The sequence below is a fragment of the Dufourea novaeangliae genome, unplaced genomic scaffold, assembly GCF_001272555.1.
Source record: "Dufourea novaeangliae isolate 0120121106 unplaced genomic scaffold, ASM127255v1 scaffold23, whole genome shotgun sequence".
In the NCBI taxonomy this organism is placed as follows: Eukaryota; Metazoa; Arthropoda; class Insecta; order Hymenoptera; family Halictidae; genus Dufourea; species Dufourea novaeangliae.
In genome coordinates this window covers 284,402-292,309 of record NW_015373894.1, presented here as the reverse complement: position 1 = coordinate 292,309, position 7,908 = coordinate 284,402, and positions in this window count along the sequence as shown.

The window sequence follows — 7,908 nt, the reverse complement described above, 5'->3', positions numbered from 1 at the left end:
CAAATAACACGATTCATCGTCCTTCGTGGATCCCTTCGGTGAATCTTTCCCCCCCTTAGATGGACTAGGTTGTGCCCATTTTCGTTGGTAATCCGGTGAATCTGGAACAGAAGACACGTGATTCGTTTCGAGGGATTCGTGACTGGTGCGATCGAGGGGTTGAAAAATCGTCTGAGATCGAGAATCAGTTATCGAGACGGAATTCTTTAGTCGATGGTTCTCGTAACTTCCGGTACCGATTCTCAGCGCCGTTGAGCGTCTAAAAATAAACTTCTATGGCGATTTATGATGGGTGTCGGAGATGTAAACCATTTGGGAGTGGTTTATGTGGAGAAGAGTGGTTAAAGGAGTAGAGCATATTTTTGAGATTTTTCTGATGGTCTTGAAATGGTCTTCGTATAATTTATTAGTCGGCAGATGCTTCAGAAATTTCCTAAGATTTTAAAAGTGGCAAAAGAAGTCCAGGGATATTTACAGATTTCAATAGACTCGGAAAATCTCAAAGGTCCCAAAAGTCACCAGAAATCTTTGCAGTTTCGGGAGATCCTCTAAGACCCCAAAGATTTATGTCTGTAAAGACTTGGTCCCAAAAGTCACCAGAAATCTTTGCAGTTTCGGGAGATCCTCTAAGACCCCAAAGATTTATAATGTCTGTAAAGACATGGAAGGTCTAAAAATACCTCAAAAGTCTTGAAACATTCCAAAAAGTCTTGGAACGTCTCAAAAGCTTTGAAACGTCTCAAAAGTCTTGAAACGTCTCAAAAGTCTCGAAACGTCTCAAAAGTCTTGAAACGTCTCAAAAGGCTCGGAAGATCTGAAAAATATCAAAACATCCGAGAAGTCGAACATCTGAAGGTCTCAAAAGACGTTGAAAGCCTGAAAAGACGTTGAAAGCCTCAAAAGACTCTGAAGGCCTCAAGAGACTTTATAGATCTCAAAAGTTGCCAAAGATCTGAAAGCACTCAAAAATCTCTACTAATACTACAGATTTTCAAAATCTCTGAAGATCCCAAAACACTTCTAAAACCTCGAAGGTTTCCAGAGCTACAAATAACTCTAAAAATCTCAGAAAAAATAGCGATTCCAAAAGACTCTGAAGACCTCGAAAATAAACAAAGATCTTAAAGGTCTCAAAGGTTTCTCAGAAGCATCTCAAAAGCGTCTCAAAAACGTCTCAAAAGCATCTAGAAAACATCTCAAAAGCGTCTCAAAAGTGTCTCTAAAGCGTCTCTAAAAGTTCCTCAAAATTTTCTCAAAAGTTCTCAAAAGTTTCTCAAAAGTTTCTCAAAAGTTTCTCGAACGTTTCTCAAAAGTTCCTCAAAATTTTCTCAAAGTTCTTCAAAAGTTCCTCGAAGTTTTTGAAAAGTTCTTAAAAAAAATTTCTTAAACTCTATTGTCTCAAACTAACTCAAAGAGTCTCGAAAGACTCAAAAGTTTCAATAGGTCAGAAACGTCTTTATAGTCGAAAAATGACCACAATTCCCATCAACAGTGTGAAATACTGCACAATTGTTAATTGTTAATATGTTGGCACGTTTATTGGAAAGATATGATCGTTATTGTAAATAAGGTATTTGCTGGACAAAGACAATATCGTGGGCATGCAGTTATCGAGATACACACGGTTATCACTTATTGTGATCATCCACGTCAACGTTTCCAAACGTATGGCAAGAGAATAGACATATCGATGACATGGAAGATAAATTCAAGTAATCAATAAACGTCATCGTTCGAAACGGTTAAAAGAAATATTTTAAAATTTATATCCACTATTTTCTACTACCTTTCATTACTATTGTATACTACATTTTTGTACTGAATGTAATATGCAGTATAATATTACAATGGATCACATATTAGATACGTAAATAATAAATTTAACGTATTACAAAATTTCTTATAATACGTTTTAAATGAACAATTGAGATCGAATAAAAGTGTTAGTCCAACGTTAATACGTTTAAAATTAAAAAAATTTAATCCAACGTTAGTACATTTAGAATTTAAAAATTTTAATCCAACGTTAGAACATTCAGAATAAAAAAAATGTTAGTCTAACGTTAATACATTTAAAATTAAAAAAATTTAATTCAACGTTGGAACATTTTGAATTTGTAAATGTTAGTCCACCGTTAGTACATTTAGAATTACAGAATGTTACACTAATTTAATACATTTGGAACCAAAAATTTTTCTTCCAGCGTCAAATATTTAGAAGAAGAATTGTTAGTCCAATGTTAGTACATTTAAAATAAAAAAATGGCAATGCAATGTTAGTATATTCTGAACGTGTAAAAAGTAAATCCAAAGGTCACGTGTACATTATTATGGAACTCCCTGTATAATATCGAAGAAACGAGAGAAAAAAAGTGTCTATTTGACGTTGTGGCATAAATATAAAGATGACAAACCGATATTTCCTCCCTCTCTCTCTCTCTCTCTCTCTAATGGAACATCGTCGGCTAATGTTCCTGGGGCAGCAACGACTGATCCCGCTGGACAAGTTCAGACCGTGACGGAAATACATTTCTCCATTTCAATAATTGGAATAATTGGATTGCTGCTTGTGCAACGATAGCAGCTCACGAGGCGGTGATTGAACGATCCGTGAATAACGATTGAAAACGCTTCACCAGGGGATCATACTGAATGTGTGTCAAGAGAAAATTAAAATTTTATTCCACGTATACAGTACCACTCGAGTTTTCAAATTTACCAAACAAATTATTCAGGTCTCTATTTTCCAGTTTAGAGAGAAAATATAAATAAATATGCAAAACTAAATTTGACGATTTTAAATTAATTAACAGCATGGTGTATTTTTTTATGAAAAACCTTGTATAATTAACTTTGTTGAATTAACCGATCAGGACCATATTGTTAATGAATACTACTGTCAAGTTAGTATATACTCAGTTTAACAATGCTAAATTAGATAGTATGGCCCATTTTCCATGAAAAACCCTGTATAAATAACATTGTGAAGTCAGTTAATCGGGACCATATTCTTGATTAATATAGGAAACAAAAATATACAGTGTGCTTCTTTCTTCTCGACAATCACATGAAAATATGGAAAAATATTAATATTAATACACAATAAATGTAAATAAACAATAAATGAAAGAGTATCTATACTTTCAGAGGTCGAGAACAATACACTATACTGAAGGCTTTCTTTCTGAAATACCTGTCGAGTGACCGAGTTGAATGAAACACCCTATATATTGTCAGAGATTACCTGAAAATTTGGAAGATTCAGATCACGGTTCTTTCTTTACATGGAACACCCCGTATATTTCTACAAAAATTAAGAATATCATAATCCAGACAAAAAACCATATTAACGTGGCAGGTTGAATATTTATCCTAAAAAATGCAGTGTTAAAAAAGATAGAGGAATGACGAAAAATCGTAATACCAAGAGAAACTTTAACGAAATTCAATAAAATACACTGGACCCGCATTTTGGACTCTAGAGACGTTCTAAGAAGCGGGTAATTATCAAGTGTAAATAATCCAACCAATTATTAGTTATAGAAAGCAACAGGAGCTATTCCTAACGAGCATTCGTCCAGCGTGCAGTTATCGAGACTTTTCGGTATCATCGTATTCCTGACTCATTATAACAAGTAACTGACACGTTAAATTACCAGTAATATTGTGGCCCCCGATATCGATTTAAAAAAAGAAGAAACAGTCACTGGATACTGAAGAAAACGAAGCTGTACATCGATACGTCCTCGAGAAGAAAAAAGAAAACCACCATTATCGACGAGTCGTAAATGGGAGTGACGAGCATTTACCAGCGTCGAATGAAACCGGACCTCGTTATATAGTGCACTCAGCGCGTCTGTGACAGGAGAAGCACTGGGGGGGAGGGGGGGATCGGCGGGACATCCATTTAACTGGGTCCTTTGGAAAATTTCGCGGAATGGCGGATCCATTAAAATTAAAGTGGATAAAGCGGAGAAGACCCCTCGGTTCGCGGAACACTGCATTTCATCGGAGGGAAAACTGGATCGAATGGAGACGAACGAAGGACGGTAAGGGCGAACAAATTTTCTTGAATCGATCGTAAGCGACGAACGGATGGTGAGTGGTTGCAGGAGGGGGGCTCTGCATTTAATTATGATGCCATCTGTGCATCATCCACGCCTCGAGAAAATTTTCTTTTTTTTTAATGGACCGTTACATGGAAATATAATTATTTGCTCGAGTGAGTTTAAATTAATTCTTTTACATCTAATTATTTAATAGTTTTTTTTAATATTTCAGTGCTTGGTAACTCTGATTTCAATTGAATTTTGTGTTGTTAATATTTGTGTGTTCCATTTTGATATTGATTTTTACTTGAATGAAGTTTTATTATATTTTATACGTATTATATTGCTGAATCAAATGAGTGTATACATTGTATGTAAGTATTCGTTGTTTTCTGTATTCATGGAATTTTATACGTGATTGTGGAATATTCTGTACTTTAACATTCTTAACTGTATGGAACTGTATAAATATATATAATATATTTTATACAGTTTCCCTAATTTTTATTCCGTTTAATTATAGAGATAGACATCCCTCCACTTTGAAATTAACTATGAATTCTACTGAGTTTACACACATATTATTATAAACCAAAGTTAATCATCTACTGGGCTCTATACTATACTGAATTGGAATTATATGTACTTTACATTATATATCACGTTATAGTAAAGTTATGACAAGTATTTATGTGTTATAGACAGAGATTTCATATGTATTTAGGTGATTATAACTTCTTTTGACACACTGAAAGAACCTACTTAAGAAAAAAATTGTATTGTGCGAGCAGGGTACGAACTCACGTACTTCGGAAACCTGAGACTGTGCCTTAACCAACTGAGCCACCACGCCCTAACCACTTTATTACTCCTATAACCCTTCTTAACTACCCTACTGATTCCAACCCCACGTACGTTACAAATATTGTATTATTTTGCAAACTACAAGAGAATATAAAATATATATTCTCACGTAAAATAAAAGTTAAAAAAAATTTTAACATTATTAAAAACAATATATAAGTGTAACTGTTCAATCTTAGAATTATATAGTTTTAAGAGACATTTACTGACTGGAACAGATTTCGAACAAGAGAACACGTTAGTTTCTCGTAAACTGCCCAAATTTAACAATCAATTTTTTAAACTTTATAATTTTTTAACGCAAAGCTCTGTACTTCTGAACACAGAATTCTGTGATTTTATAACTCTGTGACTCTCAGAAATGTGGGGACCTTCTGGGGTCTGGGGACCTTCTGAGCTCTGGGGACCTTTTAAGCTCTGGGATCTTCTGAACTGCGAGACCTTTTAATTCTAACACGATTCAACTTTGAAAACTTTCAATTCTTAAACCCTTCAATTTTTAAGCCCCTCAATTCTTAGGTCCCTCAATTCTTAGGCCCCTCAACTCTGGGACCCTTTAACTATGGGAGCCTTCAATTCTGAGACTCTTCAACTCTGAGACCCTTTAACTCTGAGAGCATTCAGTTTTGAGATCCTTCAACACTGACACTTTTAAATTATATGGATATTCTGAACCCGATAATCTTTCAACTCTGTGACTTTTTAACCCTTTAATTTGTTAACTTTATAATTTGTTCAATCTATATAACATATAGGTCATGAAAATTGATTGTTCCCATCCTTTAAAGTAACAAGTTTCTCAACTATTCTAAGTTAAAATCCGCACCAATCCCAGAGCACCCAGCCCACCGAAACTAACTTCAAAAACGGTGCTTCTCCGTGAAATTCCAGTTTCTAACACAGCAGCACAGAACTTTTCTTTGTGACCTCGCGGTTTCACGCCGGCAAAAGGGTGGAAGGGGTCCAAAAAGTCTGTAATATCCATTCCCTGAACACATAAAATACCAAACGCGAGTGTTCGAGTACTTCCAGCGCTGATTTAAAGGGCGAATCTTTCTTCATCAGAGAATTCCAACGGTATAACAGGCCTCCAGCGGCACTGCGGGGTGTTTCAACGAGGAAAGTTTCGACGATAAAGAAGTTTTATCGACGCTCGAAACTCTCTCGCGAACGGCAGAATTTTTTTTAGTGAAACTCTACGTCGCCCGCGACAATCAACGTACTGCCAGCCATTGGAACACGAACTGTCGCCATTGTCCTCGCTGGCGGTCCATCGATGTGGAACCGAGCGTTTATATTCTAACGGAGACAATAATTCCTATGATTGTTCACACCAGAACTACTGACGTATAATGCACGCTAAATTAAATGGTGTAAGGTGGAAACACATTTTGCTGTATGGTTTAATCAAATACAGTGAATATAGTCACTATCAAATATAGTTGATGTCAAATATAGTAAAGTCGAACATAGTTAATCTCAAATATAGTTCAATCAAATATAGTAATGACAAACATAGTTAATCACAGATATAGTTAATATCAAATAAAATTAATCTTAAATATCGTTAATACCAAATATAGTTACCAAATATACTTAATATTAAATATAGTCAATCTCAAATACAGTTAATATCAAATGTACTCAATGTCAAATATAGTTAATATCAAATGTAGTCAATGTCAAATATAGTTAATATCAAATATAGTTGACCTCACATATACTTGATGTCACATGTATAGTTGATGTCAAATATAGTTAACCCGTTATTCTGTTACGTATAGGTAAATGGTAGCTACTATTCCGCGACTATTGTTACTTTCAACCATACACTAACTATACTACTATTTATCTCATCAGTACATCAATTTAGTACCATTGTATCTATTTAACAACTAGGGACAAATTAAATTAGGAAAATGGGGACCGGATTAGTGTTAACCCTCACCCACCCGAACCGGGTCACTTTTGACCCATATTTCTTGTCAATGATATAAACACTAAAAAAGTACCGTGTGGGTCACTTTTGACCCACCCGTCCTATCCAATGATACAAGTGCTATTAATCAATATTTACTATCGCAAAGTGCAGTATGGGTCAAAAATGACCCAGACCGTCCTGCTTTTAATTGGGGCTTCGAGAATTAATACTGAAAGTGAAAACGGATGACGTGTGATCGGTTCGTTTTAAAACCGCGGATACAAGCCCTAACAAGCCAGGTGAACCCCTGAACTTTTGACCCGACTACACACCCCCCTCGCCCCTCTAGAGGGTGAAACATATACACATGCATATATGCATGTTGACGTAACGCGGCCAGAATCGACTGGTCTCCGGCGAAACCACGTCAGACCAATTAATTCCTATGAACAAATAAACGAGCGTATCGCGATTCATTTACGTGACACGTAATCGGCAAATTATAGACGGATTCGGGCGGCTCGTGATTTGGCTAGCCTGAACCCCCTACCCCTTGACGATAACACTGTTCGACAAAAATTCAACTTTTTTTCGACCTCAAACCATTTTTTTTCCAGTACGTACAGTTTTTGAAAGAAATCAATTTTTTTCAAAATTGCAAAATTTTCAGATTTTGGGGTGTGTTGTGCTTTTACAGTAACATTTATTCAGTTCACTTTGACATGAAATTATTCTCTGGACAAATAATTGTCATTATGGAAAATAATTGTCATTAAACTTTATTGAATTTTCACGCTAAATTGAATTTTAAACGATCTTTATTAAACTCTTCATTAAACGGAATTTTGAATGATGATTGTTAAACTTTCACGAACGGAATTCTAAATAATTTTAGATCCTACAAGTAGATAAAATTGGTGAGCCAGTTGTTGATTAAGGTTTATTTTAATTCGATTGGCAAACACAGTAAAAAAACCAGGTACAGTAAATTTTCGATTAACGCTTGAACAGTTATCGTAAAGGGAGACGATATCTGCACTTCGTGAATTGTGAACTTTATGAAAGAAGTATTTA